A 17204-nucleotide genomic window follows, 5' to 3' on the forward strand; every position below is an offset into this window, starting at 1 on the left:
CAATCCCCACCTATGGCGACTCTTTGAATAGGGTTTTGATGGTAAACGGTATTCAGAGGTGATTTCACCATTGCCTTCCTCTGTGGCTGAGAGGCAGTGACTGGCCCAAAGTCACCCAGTCAGCTTTATGGCTGTGTAGGGATTCGAACCCTGGTCTCCCAGGTTGTAATCCAACACTGACCCAGGGAAGGGGCAAGGAGTGGGAGGGGAGGAGATTGGGTGGGTGGGCACTGGGCAGAAGGGAAGCCCCTTTCCTTTCCAAAAGGAAAACATTGTAAACAGAATCATTCTTTTTCAGGCTTTCCCCCACCTTTTTATTCTACAGCAGACACATATAGCCTCCCACCCAAATTTAAACCAAAGCTTTCCCTGGCCACATCCACACCAGGCCTTTATTTCACTTTGGACAGTCATGGCTTCACTCAAAGAATCCTGGGAAGTGTAGTTAGTGAAGGGTGCTGAGAGTTGCTAGGAGATGCCCTGTTCCCCTCACAGATCTTCAATCAGAGTGGCTGACTGTTAAACCATTCTCTCAGGGGAATAGGAGTCTCTTAGCACCCTTCACAAGCTACACTTCCCAGGATTCTCTGAGGGAAGCCATGACTGTCTCAAGTGAAATAAAGCTCTGGTGTGGGTGTGGCCCTCTGATTAGCTAAGCTCAGCAGCTGTGAGGCTTTTAGAACTCTGACAGTTGGTTCTTACTGAGCATGCTCCTTGTTATCATTGGGTTCCAGCCAAACTTTGTTAAATTAATTAAAAATCAGCCAGGCATTTTTTCAACTTTTCAACTGCAGAAGATGAAGATCAGAGTATGGGGCAAGGTCAGTATTAGGATTACAGGTACTCTGTGAACATGGCTGATTTTTAATGAATTTCAACAGATTATTTATTTATTTATTAAATTTATTTATTTATTAAATTTATACCCCGCCTTCTGGCCAAAAGGCCCTCAAGGCGGCTTACAAAAGAAAATGAACATAACAATACATCAATAGAACATAATACCTCAATAAAATACAATTCTCAAAATTAAATAACAATTCTCAAAATTAGATAACAAATAACATTATTAAAGCAAATTATTGAGCAAGTGACTGCTAACCTACTCACTTACCTGGGGGTAAGTCCCAACAATCCCAGTAGGGCTTACTTCTGAGCAGACCCAGAGAGTACTGCACTGCAACACTGCAGTATTGGCATTAATTCCCACTGTCCTTCCAAACTTCATAAAGTAACAATTCATGTCTACTCAGAAGTAATTAAGTAATTATGAGAACTCTGGCAGAAAAAAGTCCAAAAGGGCTCTGAGGTTTCTCTCTCTCTTTTTAGACTTTGAACTCTCGATTCTCTCTGACTGTTTTGTGTATCGCCATGAAAATTGACAGGGTTGTTAAGCAAGCGTTTCTGAGTTCAGAACTATAAGTTTTGTAAGGTTTTGTTTTGAAATGAGCTTATGTGAAGCCTCAGAATGGTATGGGGTGGTATTTTCAATTTAACATTGCGGAATGTGAAAAATCCATGCTGGCTATAGTATACAGCCACTCTTGTGGCTGTATAATGAGTGAAAATAACATGCAGAAATGCATTAGATAATGAGAAGTGGCTTGCAAAAAATATGTACCTTTGTTTAAACTGCTTACAAAAATGTGTTTATTAGGAGAATTTGCACTGAAATGTTGGAGAATTTTCATGAGGATTTTTTCTTTAAAAATGCAGATTGCTGCAGAAATGGGGAGAACTGAATTTAAGATTGGAAAAATGAGAAACTGAGAGAACTGAAATGGAAACCTTTCATCCCTATTCCCCTCCTAATTTAACCCCTGCAACAACCCTGTGAGGTAGGTTAGGCTGAGAGGCAGTGACTGGCTCAAGGTCACTCAGTCTGTTTCATGGCTGAATGGGAATTTGAACCCTGGGCTCTCAGGTCCTAGTCCAACACTCTAACCACTACACCACACTGGCTCTAGGGCTACCTTTTGAAGATGGTTAGAAGTTGCTGCTGGAGTATTGAGTGGCGCATTAAATTGGAACCGTATTACACCAGTTCTTCATTATCTGTGTTGGCTGCTGATATGCTTTCAGGCCCAGGTGAAGGTGCAGATTTCTAAAGCCTTAAATAACTTGGGGCCTAAATGCCTGAAGGAATGTTTCTCTGTTTTTCTGCTAGCTGAAAACTTGGGGTGGTCTGCAAGGGGGGTCCTTCTTGTGGTTCTGATGATGGGTGTTGTGCAGGACAGGTCCTTCTCTGAGTTGGCACTACCCCATTTGCGGAATTCTTTTCCCTTGGAGTTGTGTCAATTATCCTCAGTGTCAAGTTTTCGTTGTCAATTTAAGACTCATTCACCCAGGCTTTGGGGACATCCTGGTATTTTGTGCTGGTCTTTTTTATTGATTTGCTGCTATATTATTATGAGTTATATTTTTATATTAATTGATTAAAAACCACTGAAAAAGATTTATAGTGATGGTATTGTTTTGTATTTTATTGCCCTGTGATTTACTTGGTGATGGGTGATCCACTCATGGAATAAATAAAATAAAGTCCAAGTCTGAATGTACTTAGCACAAAATCTCTTCGTGTTCAATAGCCTATTTCTGATTTGTATTAAATAGCCAGATTCTGGTTTGCATTTATAGGATCCATGTTTTCTGACTTTTGCTCCTTAAAAAAATAATTTTAGGATTTTTGGAATAAAATGATTCTTTCAAAACTGCCTTTTGAGCACATGGTGGCAGCAGTGAGCTGTTAAAATGTGTATTCCCTGTACTGAGCATATCATTACTTCCACCGAAAGACTATTTTGCCTGTTTATTTATATCTGTTTCTGGGTGGGTAAGGAGGGGAACCCCATGCTGCAGCATCAAAGTCGATATCTGTGTGGTGTGGGTGTGATGAGAGGGAAGACCAAAATATTCTGCACAGTAAAAGCATGTTAGGAGGCGACAGCAGAAGCTTAGTTTAATGTAGCATAAGTGGGTAAAGACTGTGAACTACTGACTTTAGGCAAGCCATTGTTTGTTGCAGAAATGCGGCATACTAGTTAAGGTCTACTTAAAGTGGCGGTATGTATAATGGTTAGAGTAGGGATGGGGACTCTGTGGCCTTCCAGATGATATTTGGACTATAAGTCCTGTCATCCCTGACCAATGGCCAGGCTGGTTGGGGCTGGTGGGAGCTGGAGTCAAATTACATTTGGAGGGCCACAGGTTCCCAATCCTTTGGTCAGAGTGTTGGACAGTGAAGACCTAGATTCAAATTCCCATTCAGCCATGAAGTTCACTGAGTGGCTTTGGGTCAGTCACTATGCTCTTGATCTAACCTACCTTACAGGCTTGTTGTCAGGGTTAAATGCTTGGAGAACCATGGATGCCACCTTGAGCTCCGTGGATGAAAGACAGGATATATATGTGACATTTTTAAAAAATCTTACCTGTATTTATACTGGAGCCTCAGGATGAAGCTTTTGACTTTCCCATCTGGATTCCCCCTTGTCTCGAAATCTGAGGAAGAATACATTAATGAATGTGAAACTTCCGATTCTGTGGTGATCTGAAACTACATGAATTGTATGGAATGGGCTAGATAGGCAATGCTGTATCATGAGTAATAGAACTACATGGAGAGACTCAGAACCAAGAAAGGAAACAGAAAGTGCTGGGACAGGAAGCGGGCCCACTTCTCTCTCTCTCTCTCTCTCTCTCTCTCTCTCTCTCTCTCTCTCTCTCTCTCTCTCTGCAGCTTGCTCAAAGCTCACTTGTGTGTGAGCCCATACAGAACTCTGTAAAGCTCTGACCTCTAAAGCCTGCTAATGCTTTATCTTAATGAAACAAATGTGGCATAGTGAGTGCTGGGGAGACCTGGATGTGAATCCTTGCTCATAAGATGGCCACTCTCTCAGCATATAATAGAGTTGTTGTGAGGATATGTAGTGGGATTAATTGCTTGTTTGCCAAGCTGAGTTTATTGGTGGAAAATTGATCCAGAAATGAATGGGTAATGTAATAGCCACAGGGCTTCATCTCCTATTTAATTAGCCATCCAGTCTCTGTATTTTGGGATGTATTGGGATGAATGAGTGGTTCTTCTATTACCTTCTAAAGTACTAAGGGATTTCAGGACATGGCTGCTATAACATCCTAGCTGCACCCAGGCAAGAGTCAGAAAGTGGAATGGCAGTTGTAGGGGAATAGAAGCAGAGATGAGAAACAGTTTATCATAAAGTCTGCCTGTTGCTTGTGATGTCTAATAACGTATGGATTAGTTTAGATGGCCTGGATGTTCTTGATGGCAGAGAGAGAAAAGGGAATGGCAGGTGCTTGACAGATGACTGCTTAAAGTGATTGCATAACATCCTCCCTGTGCATTTCTAGAGTGATCGGCAAACCACTGTCTTGATTGGATTGTGTGAAGGATTGCTTCTCCTTCTCTGTTACCCAGTCTGTTTCACACTTGGCCACATGCTCCATTCTGCTTTGTGTCTTCTAGCAGATACTCTCTTGCACATGTGCCTGCATCCTGTTAATATTGTTTCTCCTTGGTGTTGTCTCAAGCAGCACTGAGTGCATCTGTCGACGCATTTAATTTAGATGGATGAGCTTCTAGAAACGCTTTCCCTCTTAAGTGGCTAACTGACCAGTTTGTCTGGAGCCTCCTGCCTCATTTCCCCAGGTGTAGTTGGAGCAGCTCAGAGGAATTCTGTAGACCTTGAAACAGCAGCCACATACAAAGACAAAGTATTGCATTTTCCTGAAATCTCTTGAAGCAGAGTCTCTGTGCTATAATTGGTTGCTTTGTGAACTGACTTCAGACTTGGTTAGAGTTTGCCTTTAGGAAGTCTTGTTTCCATTTGCTAGTTGTGTGGGCAATACAGCACGACACACCCACAGCACACCCTCTGGCCTGCAGGTATGACGCAGAGGCAAATGAGAGAGGTGGAGGGAAGGAGCTTGTGTTTAACAAACCGAGGGATTGGTTGAGGGCCAAAGGGCATCCCCAAGAGCCCTGCTGACAAATCTGTGGCCAGCGTGGCCCTAGTTGCTGGGCTCACGGTGCTAGAGAATGTCAAAAGTGGTTTGTTGCTGCATTTATCCTGGGGCATTAAAGGGGGAGGAAATGCAGCTCAGAATAGGGATCCAGTCCGGACGTCCCAGGAGGATCCCTACGCCTGTGCAGCCTCTGAGACGAGCTCCGTCTTGGATGAAACTTATCCAGTTTAAATTCAGTCAGAAGGCTCTTTTCTGACTGGGAATAATTTCTTCCGGATAAGGAAGAAACATGAGATTTCCCACACAGCTTTGTTTTGATTGTTGGAGTCTGGAATTCGTCAGAATTGTCTGTCTTCCAGCAGCTCAGACAGAGCGAGGATTTTTATGCTAGCTCAGCTGGATAAGTGATCCGTTTTTTTCTACGGATTAACAGGCAAACATCCTCCTGTCTACATTCATCATTTTCTTATCTATACAGCTAAAGAGATTTGTCAAAGTAACAGCAATTGAGATAACCTAGGTGAGGTAAGACTTTCCTTTTTTTATTCACGGAACTAAGGGGGAAGAAAATATAAATAGCTTATCTTTTTTTTTATTGCAAAAAGCTGACATGGAAAATAGCATTTTAAAGATTACAACGGACGGGAGATTTCTGATTGGAAGAGATAAGAAATCTTTTTGATTTATAAGACTTTTGTGTAATATATGGCTGGGACTATTTTTCCTGATCTACTTTTTTTTTTGACGAATCTGCTCATTCTCTCTGCTACTAGTTATTTGGACGCTGTGAACTAAAGCCGTTCTTACACTTCCGGGCAGATAAGAGATAAGGGCTGTCTAGCGTGTGACGTTAGTTGGTTGGAAAGATTAACTCCTTAGTAACTGGTTAAAGAAATAAGCTGCTCTTTGTTTGGGACATTGAAAATTGAAGGAGTTTTGTTCCTTTGGCTTTAAGAATGACAATTAAGAAGATCATGGATGTACAAGAAGGGACTTTATCTCTAGACATGTTTCAGAAAATAATGAATGGGATTAACTCAATAAAACAAGAACTGAGAAATAATAGACAAGCGTGGAGAATTGAATTTCACGAAATGAGACAGGAGCTGAAAGAAACTCAGGATCCTATGAGAAAGGAGAATAAAGATAGATCTGGAAAACAAAAAAAGGATGAAAGAGAAATTAAAGGCAAGGTTCAAACTATGGAGATTGGCTTAATTATGGACATGAAAAAAGATTTGGATTTCCTGGCTGTGATGGATCCTGGAGACAAATATTACAGTTTGGAATTCAGCGCTGTCCCTGAAGGAATTGAAGAGATTGGAGATAAAGATATTATCGGTTCAAAAAAATTCCTGGACTGGAAGGATTTGATGGAACTTGAAATGGAGAAAGTTAACAGAATTAATCCCTGTTTTGTGTCAATGGAAAAATCTTCAAGAGATGTACTAGTGTATCATGGGGAAAAGAGGAACAGAGATGCGGCTTTGCAACAATACTTCAGTGATACGTTTGGATTTGATGGCAAGAAAATATCTGTGATGGAGGAAATTCCTATCAGACTTTTATTATATGACTATGACAGCAAGATTTTTGGGTGCGTAAAGATGGAAGATGGACCCAATATGGATAATGACAGAAGAGCGATTTAAAATTACTGGACTTAGTAGATTTGATGAGTTGGATTAATTGATATGTTTATTTAGTAAAAAAAATTGATTGATATATATCTCAAGGATTGGAAACTTCTCTTTGACTTTTTGTGGAAGATTAAAATGATATGATGTTAATGAGATTTGAAACCAACTAAGATAACCGCTGGAGGAAGGTGATTTTATAATCTATTAAGAGATAGGTTTGATATATATTATAGATTTATAGCTGAACTATGACAAATCGGAAGTCAATATTCTTTCTTTTATATATATATATATATTCTTTTTGTATTGTACTAGTTATTGATTTGTGTTGTTTTCTTTTTGTATTGTTTTGGTTTTGAAAATTTGAATAAAAATTAATTGCAAAAAAAAAAAAAGAATAGGGATCCAGTCCCCAGTATCTCCCTGCTTCCTGAGTGCTTGAAGCTGTGGGGCAGAAGGCTCCCTTGTAGCTTAAAAGGATCCTTGGGGTGAGGATTGGGTGGAAAGACATACTTCCTCTGAGACCCCCCCCCACTAAACACACTTTTTAATTTCAGATAGACTGTTTTATCTGTATTCTGATGTCTGGGGTATTTTCATATGAGGAACTCCAGTCCCCTTGACAAGATCTGCTTTTTAACACAATTTCTTTTCAAAGCTGACACAAGGAAAATTCTAGATGTATGAGAAGTCAAAGGCTCAAGGAACGCTGCAAGTGTCCTGTGTGCTGTTCAGTTTCTGCTGTATGCTCAGCCCACAGTGGGAAACTGTTGTGAGCTGTGGCTGCATAGCTGAAGCTCTGAGGATTTCTGTTTTTAATTTTTAAACCTTTTAATGGTGGATGCATCCTGATCTGTTCCATTTTGGTCAGTCTGCTGGTCTAATCATTATGGTTGGACAGTGGTTGGACACATGTGGTGCCCTGTCTTCATGTGACTCTCTAGCCACTGTTGACATTCTTGCTTTCCTGTTCCTTTTGTGACTCTCATTGTGCCGTGTGTCTACACAACTAAATTTTCTCATGCATAAACAGATTCCTCACCCCTGCCCTGCTTTATACTTGCTATGCAAGGCCATTCCATTGAGCTGGAGAAAAGGAAGGTGGATGTGCTTGGGGCAGGGGGAAAGCGCAAAAGGAGGGGAAGTGGAGAAAAGAAGAGAAGCTAGAGAGAAAAGCTCTTTTGCAGGGGGTGGGGTGGACATGGCATCACAAAGCTATAGCTGTCAGAATTTCAAGAAGAGATCAAGAGAAGGGGAGGCAGAAAGGAAGGGAAAGGAAACAGATTGTCATGTCCACTGCTGGCATGTTGCTCCTCAGAGATTACCCCCAAGGAAATGCAACCCTCAACAGGGGAAAAAAGGTTCCCCACGACTGATTTAAGACATATTTGCCTTTCCACATGAATCTGTTGTGACCATAGATGAATGGAATGAGCATCTTGTATGTGGGGGGAAATATATAGTCTCTGCTGGGTGTATGCATATTTGAGTTTCTCTTTATATCTACTGAGCTGGTATATGTTACAGCCCACACAAGGAACTCAAGTGATTTTAGCTCAGATTATAAAACAATCATACTCCTTGATCATCATCATTCTGGATATAGCAAACAGTAGATGTTGCGTTAACTCTTTGAAATACTAGAGTGGGATGGTCAATGTGGTGCCCTCTAGATGTGTTTGGATGCCCAACTCTCATCAGCCCCAGGCATCATAGCCAATGGTCAGGGATAATGGGAGTTGTAGTGCAACAACATCTGGAGGACACCCCACTGGCTATCCCCACACTAGAGGAATTTTTCTTTTAAACCCTGCACAGATTGCAATATCTCCTTTTATGTTTATTTTTAGAGATGGACAATAGTAGGAAAAGGGTTAGTTGCTATACTAAAGAGACAAACTCAGTCATAGTTAGTTTCTGCAAATCTGCACAAAATATAGATATTCTAGTTTTCTTACATCCTGCAGGAACCATGCAGATTCCCTCCAGAACTATCTTGGATTGCAACTTTGTTCTTGTTTTTGCTACTACAGAATAACTTATAGTGAGTATGTTATAGTGGTAAAGTGTTGAAGACTTGGATTCAGAACCCCACTTAGTATTGAAGGTCTTGGGTGAGCATCTCTCAGCCTCGCGGAATTGTGTTGAAGATAAAAATGGATATCCCCATGTACGATACCCTGAGCTCCTTGGAGGAAAGGCAGGATACAACTCTGAGATATACATATAAATTACTCTTCTGGAATTTATGAGTTAAGAGAGTTTCCACACAGAGGGTTGTATCCCACAATGTCATACTCTGAGCAGGCACATTGAAATCAATGGACCTGACTAATTTAAATCTATTATTTTAGTAGGTCTACTCTGAGTATGCTTCTTTTGATCTTGTACAAAGGGAGGATTCAGGAGAATCACATATACTATCAAGGCTGGTTCAAATAGCAGCATCCACCTTCTAAACATTCAGTCCTCTCACACAAGGATTTACTGGAGAACTGGCTATAAGAGAGTGATTGGAACTCTGGCCTTTGTGCTTCTTGTTTGATCAGAGGATATTGGTTTTCATTGATGGGAAGTGTAAATGTTTCCTTTTTGTGGAGAGGATATGCTTAAAATTTAAAAATGTATACTAAGCAAGTTGCCTTCTATAGATGAACAATTTCTCATCTAGAGAAATATCTGCTGGTATCTTGGGAATACTTCCATCCAAGTTGTAGACTTTGGCAGCGTCAGGACTTGATGCTCTGTCTGCTTCATGTACAGTACCTTTTTGTTCAGAGATAAGCATATACATGCTTCTGTTTCTTGTTCCTGCAACATGAATGCATCTGAAAATAAACTATCTTGTCTTCTGTTAAGGACTTGAAGGGAAATGAAAATGTTATAAATTTGGCAATCTTGGTCAACATGAATAGCCAACTGTTGAGATGGCCAGGAACATTAGCAAAAATAATCTTCATGGTCCTTTATGACCAGGGATGTTTTCCTGACAGCTGAGAATCTCCCTCTAATGTTTGAAATATAATACAGGTTTTTGGAGTGCCCTTAGAGCTAAGGTTAGGGGCAGATAAAGTTTGGTGCCAGTTTTGCAGTTTGAATGGAGAGCAAAATCAGAGGGAGAACATGAGCTTTGAGATGGAAGGTGAAACACCTTGGCATGCGGAGATGTTCTCTGGGAATTTGATGCAGGGTTAGTGTACATGCTGCTTGCTGCAGGAGTGTCTTAATTCCAATATCTATGCCTGCATATGTGTAAATTTTATAAAATACAAAAATAACAATACAAAGTCTTTAGTGCAGTCTATTCTCCAAATGAAACTAAACAGAGGCATTGCCTCTAGATTTCTCGCTGGTTGAGGAAGCAATGAGCATTTAAGAAATCTATTATGTCTTTTCTTCCACTCCAAACTGTTACAATGAAATGATAATTTTCCTTCACCATTTCTTCCACCAAAATACTGATCTTCTCATCAGGTTGTTTGGAGAATAACAATACCTAATCTGTGTTCTTGCCTCAAAAATAAAGAGAAAAAAATAGCTTTTAAATTACAACCAAGATCTGCACCTGATGGAACAGGAACTATTGAAATGTGAACGTGGACAAAGCCAAGTTGTTACTTGAAAGAAGTGAGAATTCTTTGAAGGCTTTGATTCTATTTTGATCCCTCATTACTAGACTAATCTCTCTCTAGACCAAGGTAATTTTCAGTACCAAGGATTATTTAGTCTCTGAACTACTAGATTCCAATCCCTTTGGCTGCAAAGCCTGACAAGAACACTGGTTTTCTTATTATTGAGAAGGCCATTGTGACCTACAGTTCCACATCACTGAATATTTTGTTGAAGGTAGAGAAACATACTGAGGGCAATGGCATTGCATCACATGGTGAATGACAAGGATGGGGGAACAAGTAGACACAGGGGTGCCCTGTTTCTCCTAAGGTCTAGCTCTGCATGGAAGTGGGGAGCTTAGGTGAGGAATGAGCACAAAAGTGCCTGATTTATCTCTTTTTGTTCCACTCTTATCATTCTATGACCAGTTAAACAGAAATGTGATCTGAATGAACTGCCTGTTTTGCTGATCCCTGCAGCAAGCAGGGCAGCTTTCAAATGATGAAGTATGATAAGCAAACTTTCCAGCCTCTTATGTGGAGCGCATCATGGTTGATTGAGGCTCCATTGGGAGCTAGTCGGTGGTGAGGGTTGGAGTGATTCCTGTGTGATCTTCTTTTTTTTGAGCACAGAGACAGGCGTAACAATTGGTTGTCTTTCTATGCAGTTCCATCATTTAGCAAAAATGCTTCCTTAGTAGGAAAACATATGTATGTAATGTTGCAAGTTAGGTTATTGCTAGGCAAATCCTGTCATTCACATTAGACTTCCATTCACTGTGCTTTGAAGTCCTCTGCCTCAAAGCTCTGCATCCCCAACCACAATTCCCACGGCTCATGAGGGCTAGATTGGCTTGCCTTTCCTGGCAGGAGTGATGCGAGGTGTGTTTCTGCTAAGCAGTTTCATAGGGGTTATAGAAAGATTAGAGAAGCAAATGGATGGTTTGTTTTGTCTGATTCCCTCAACTCCTTGGTGAATACTCTAACCACTCATTTTTTCATGTCCATGCTCTGACAAATTGCCAAAAGGAGATCTTTCTGTGCAGATAAGAGTCAGGTGGATCTTTTGAGTGGGTGACAGAATACCTGGATGTCATTCTTGCCATTACCACTTCCATCTTGCATGACTGAATAAATAGTCGCCTTTTCTTATCTATAAACATAGGATAATAGTGTCTTTTATGGGTGACATTCTTTCACTTCTTAACATATTGGTTCTGCAAAAATGGAACAGTAATAATACAGTGCAGAACTTTAAAAGATATCTTTTAAATTATGTTACCTTTAAATAGATCAAATGTTTTTTCTCCTTTTCAGTTTGCTAAACCATTGGGTACTGTCTTGCATCATCCTACTATATCTTGCAGTACATTGTATTGTTATTTTTGGAACAGTTCAACTTGGCTCATGTAACAGAGGAAGGGAGTGCAGTTTATACTGTATTTAGACCAGATTAGAAGAATGGATGGAATGTTTCCAATGTTTGCAACTGGTAGAACATCCTCCATCTTGTCTTGGGCCCCTGGTGCTTGGAGTTTCTTTACCCAGGTGTACCCTTTCTTAGAAAGGTTGGATGGTTTTCATGGTAAAACATATTGTGTGGGGGGCAGTTTTTAAAGTGCCTAGAAACTTCAATCAGTGCAAAATGCAGCGGTAAGTTTATTGACAGGAACTGGTTGGTCAACCCAAGTCGAAGTGATATGTTTCAATCTGTACTGGCTACTTGTTCATCTCTGGTCTCAATTTAAAGGGCTGATATTATCTTTTTTTAAAGCCCCAAATGGTTTGTGTCCTGCATACCATAACGACTGCCTCTACTTATATATGTACCTCCCCCTGTACAACATCTGAGGTCAACTGAAATGTGTCTCCTGTGAGCAGGGGCCCCTCTCGGTTGTGGTTCCTGATGTGTGGAATTCCCTCCTCAGGGAGCTTGCTTGGTTTAGAAAAGGTGTGGGGAACCTTTGGCCCTCCAGATGTTGCTAAACTACAACTCTGATCATCCCTGGCCATTGGCCATGCTTGCTGTGGCTGATGGATGTTGTAGCTCACCAGCAATGTCACTGGAGCTTCAGGTGATGTTGGTGGCTCGGAGGTTTCTATTTCCAGCTCTGGTTGATTTGCCAGTTATGGTCCTTTTTGGACAGAGATGACTTGGCCACAGTACTCCGTGCTCTGGTAACTTCCAAATTGGATTATTGCAATGTGTTCTACAAGGGGCTGCCCTTGAAGCCTACTCAGAAACTTCAACTGGTCTAAAATGCAGCAGCCAGATTACTGACTGGTGTTGCTTTAAGAATTCATATAATCCCTGTTGTAAAACAGTTGCATTGGTTGCTAGTTCATTTCCAGGCCCAGTTCAAGGTGCTCACGTTAAAGTCCTAAATGACTTAGGCCCCAAATATCTCAGAGGCCATCTCCTTTCCTTCATGCCCTCTCAGGTGTTAAGATCAGCAGAGGGGGCCCCTACTTGGTAGTTTCACCACCCTCAGAAGTTCAGGCGTGGTGGGCCGGGAGAGAGCTTTCTCTGTGGCAACCCCTAAGTTGTGGAATTCCCTCCCTAGTCCCTACAGAGGTGCATCTGGCACTTTCACTATATAGTTTTTGGTGAATGCTAAAATCACACCTCTTTACCCTGGCCTTTATCTCCCGACATGTATGTTTTCAGAACCTACCCTATTCTTGTGATTGAATTGTGTTTTAATTCTTTTTAATATTGTATTTTAGATTTTGTAACATGCTCTGAGACCTCTTGGTAAAGGGCGGGCAATAAATATTAATATTAATAATAACAATAATAATAATAGATGGTTCCCCACACCTGTTTTAGAATCTTAAAGAAGAGGCTTTATTTGATATCTAAAGTTGAGATGTCAAGTAAAACCTCTCCTTTAAGAAGGCCTTTGGGATCAGTTGACCTTTGTGCTGCAATAGGGGTTATTTCGCATCTTTTATTGATGCTTTTTATTCTTGCCAGGGTTTTCCATGTACCTGACTCCTTCTATTCTGCTGCTGTGTATTTCAGTTTATTGGCTTGTAGTCTGATTTATTGTTGGAGCCCCTATGACATTTTAGAAAAAGCAGGATATCAACTAAATATAGCATACTGGATCCCTGAGGCCCATAGTATGGAACACCAATACCAGAATATTGTGGTCAGTGTGAGTGGATCAGTCCATGCTGGGGAAAGGAACAGAAAAACCCACTTGCTATGAACTCATTTGAAATGGGTGGGATATGCATTGCAACACTCCAGTGTTTTAAGGATGGATGAATCTATCAATTTATGTTTCTCATTTTTTCCTGATCTTAAATTCAATTTGTCACATTTCTCCATCACTGTGAAGTTTTTAAAGAAGTCTTCACAAAAATTGTTAGCATTTTAGTATGCGTTTCTCCTAATATACATTTTTTTTCAAGCAATTTCCTCTAAATATTCTTTTTAAACCTTCCACAATATATGCATTGTCACACACTCTTCCCCCCAATACATGTATTTTTGTACACATTTCTTGGTTGGAGAACTGCATTGCAAAATTTGGAGAAATGTGCATTATGGTGAGCAGCATTTCAGTTTGATATTGTTTCAGGAAGTGGGAATTGGGTGGGTTCACCCTGAAATGCGAACCTAACTGACTTCCTTCCTCAGCCCTAATGTGGATGGAGTTTTTGCTGGGGTGAGCATTGCCCTGTCTGGCTCATGGGTGATGCTTCCTTATGGTGGGGACAAAGGCATTTTTGAGACCTCTCTTGTAGTACACAACAGTTGGAAACTTATAGCAAAATCTTTGGGGGGGGGTAGCTGTTTGGAAAGGTGTGTTGAGGATTGGTCTAGAGTAATTTGGGAGCCCACCCAAACTGTTTAATGATTCTAGGTGGGTACTTTAGGGTTGCAAATATGATTTTAGAGATTTCCTGAAGCCTCAAATGAAATAGCACAACTCAGTTATTAAAATTTCACTTTGTTTTTGTAGCTCTTGTCCTTGTAGAGAGAAAGCTGGGATTTGTAATTGGAATGATTAGAATTCTGGAATGTAAAAGACTCATACAGTGTTGCCAGGTCTGTGAATTTGAATGTGTTTTGTCCTATGGGGCATCTCTAAGTACTTAAAGGATTTGGGCACAGGCCCATGGCAAAAATTTGCACAAACTTAGCATATGCTAATTTATATGTATAGATACCTCTGGGAAAATTGAGATGGTGGGTGGCTAGAATCTCACCAGTGCTGTGCTTTGCAAGGCTCCCAACTGCCTGTAAGCAAACGGGGCAAAAAGGTTTCCAAAAAAAGGGAAGAGAACAGGGCAAGCTATCTGGGACTTGGCTGAAAAGACCTGGGACATGCCCCTGTTGACCTGTGAGCTATATGAAGCTTGGGTGCTTGTGAGGAAGTGCTGATTTCCTCTCTTGGCTATGGGAGCAGTTAGAAACAGTAAGCTCCTAAGAAGCAGGCTTATTGATTTCTCAGTCTCTGAAAGAGGGTATGTTCTGTGTCTGTGATGCAGTGTGTCTGTGTGTTTGAGAGAAAGTTAGGAAAGGCAAAGTGCAATACGGTATCTTTCCTCTTCTGCAGGACTATCTATACCCATTGGCATGTAAACATTAGGTCTTGTTTTAATTACACGTTTGCATCATCAATATTTTTAACACCATATTTATTGCTGATTCAAAAAGGGGGGAAGGGCTTCTTGACTTCACTCAGTTGTGCTCATATTTAGTAAGGTGAATTAGTCTCTGGCGAGTAGCATTTCCCCCACAGCCTGGCCTTTTGCTTGGCTTCAGTGCCTTTAGAAAAGCTTCAAAAACATCTAAACTGTGCTTCTGAGATCATGGGGATCTATACCTTACATTGAATGTGTAACATGAAAAAGTAAACTCATTCACAGCATGCAGTAGAAATGGCAGCGCTGGTCTGGATGACAGCCCTGAGAATGTCAGAGGCTTGTTTTGATAATTCAGCTGGCAGATTCCTAAAAAGTCTGTCTGCATATATATACTCTGTTTTGTTAATCACAATTACGTGCATATATTTTTAGGTGATTAATGGAATCCTTATAGGGATCCAGAGTAAGCTTGGGTGAAGCTCTGTTTGTTGCTCTCTCTCTCTCTCTCAAAATGTCACAGTATGGTCCTTGGCTAGCAGGCAGAGCAGTGAGGCCTTTGGATTGGCAGTGGCAGCTGCTACTTCTGTCACTTGTTGCTTCACTCATAATAGACAGATAATTGGCACCTGCTCTAATTTGTCTCTCTCCTACAATTGGCATTGTTGAGTAACAAATGGATCTGTAACTACAGATGTCAATGAAGCCTTCTACCAAAGAAAGTCAGTGTGGTGTTATTGAGAGGCATTTATTCCTTCCATTGCTCAGATGTGGAAGTCAGATTTATCCAGGGCTGTAGTTGTCCAGCATCTCAGGGGGTCTTAAACCCCTTTCTTTTTAGGGAGCAGGGTCCCTATATCTCCAGCATCTTATGAGCCAATCAGAATGAAAGGGGAGTGTGTTAGCCCTAAGAAGAGTCTTCTAGCATGCTTCCTTGTCCTTTCCTGCTGACTGGAGGCAATTGGAGTGAAAGGAGTGAGTCAGCCACTGAGAAGACTCTTTTCAGTAGCTAACACACTCTTTCATGTTTACTGGCTCTAGAGATATCTGTTGTGAGAGGAGGCATTAACAAGGATCTCGTTCTCAATTCAGCAAAAAAAAGGGGGGTATGGCTGTGACTGTTGTGAAGGGACACTGCATTTCTGAATTTGCCACTACTCTACTGGATTTATCAGGTATCAGAATGCAACTCTGGAAATTTGGTCTGGTTTGTTCATCAAGACAGAGTCTTATTGCCAGCCTTTTGGATCCGTGGGCATTCATTTAAGCTATATAAATAGGATTACAAAGAAATCCCCACCATGCATATAAGCCCTAAGCAGTAACTAGATGTAATTCATTAGATGTAAGTAGGAATCTACTAAGCATGCAGTATCTGTAGCTGTAGGGCCAAATGGCAACTATTCCAGGGTAACATTGCCTATGAGCAAATGAAACATAGAAACATGTGGCAAGCAAGTGTTCCAGTGATTTCATTGCTATACTCTTAAAATGTGTGGTGACAAAGCTCAAGCCTATTTTGGCATTATCCCTTCTAACCTGGAAGTCTTCTCCTTCATCCAGATGAGCCTGGTTGTGTATGTTGTGATTATTAGTATTTGAAGAAAGGCACTCCAGACATGCATATAGGTGCTTTCCTGTTCATTGTGGCTGGGGTTTCAGGGTTTATCCAGTGATTGAAAAGAAGGGAGGTGTGGGGCTGGAATTAAGTCTGGAGTCACCTTATTTTAGCTGTGTGCTAAATCTGAATGTTCAGTCTTCATTCTGAGAGAGAAACGTAAAAGAAAAAGGAAGACTAATGAGAGCTGGGTCTGCTTCTGGCACTCAGTCCCTTAGTGGCTGTGAGCGAGTTATTTTTTGGCCTTGCTTAATCTGGGCTTCAAGAAGGGACTGTGCCTCCTGTCATAATGTGATACAGATTATTTTTGTGTAGCAGAAATGGTAAATTCAAATTAATGCAACACTTAATGCAACAAGTCAAAGTAGTTTTGTAAGTTGCACTGTTCCATAGGATGCCTCAGTAAGGGCGGCACCAACATGTTACAATTAAGAAATCCACACACCACACACCAGAGAGAGATCACAAAAAAGAGATGTGGGTATTCTATACCAGTGAGAACTGCCACAGAGTAGCCCTGTGTGCATGTACTGCATTTTCATTGGTTGTTAGGTAGTATTCAGATAGCAGGACCAGATAGCAGTAAAAACAATTGTTTTGGTTTTACTTGCCTTTAGCTTTCAGTGACAGGGCATAGTTTTGGTGTGGACACTGCTGAAGGAAGAATCCTAAGGCTGTTTCAGAAGATAGATACCCATGGAAGCCACAAGTCTTCTGATATGTACGTGTCTTAGAGAGCTGTGATCAGCT

General features: G+C 40.9%; 1 protein-coding gene across 6 annotated transcripts in view; it reads left to right on the plus strand.

Annotated features, from left to right (window-relative positions):
- The window catches only part of TEX264 (testis expressed 264, ER-phagy receptor), a 216964-nt gene that overhangs the window by 43750 nt on the left and 156010 nt on the right, over positions 1 to 17204 (plus strand). The gene's annotated exons all lie outside the window — the stretch shown is intronic.

Source organism: Rhineura floridana, chromosome 3 (genome assembly GCF_030035675.1).
Source record: "Rhineura floridana isolate rRhiFlo1 chromosome 3, rRhiFlo1.hap2, whole genome shotgun sequence".
Lineage (NCBI taxonomy): Eukaryota > Metazoa > Chordata > Lepidosauria > Squamata > Rhineuridae > Rhineura > Rhineura floridana.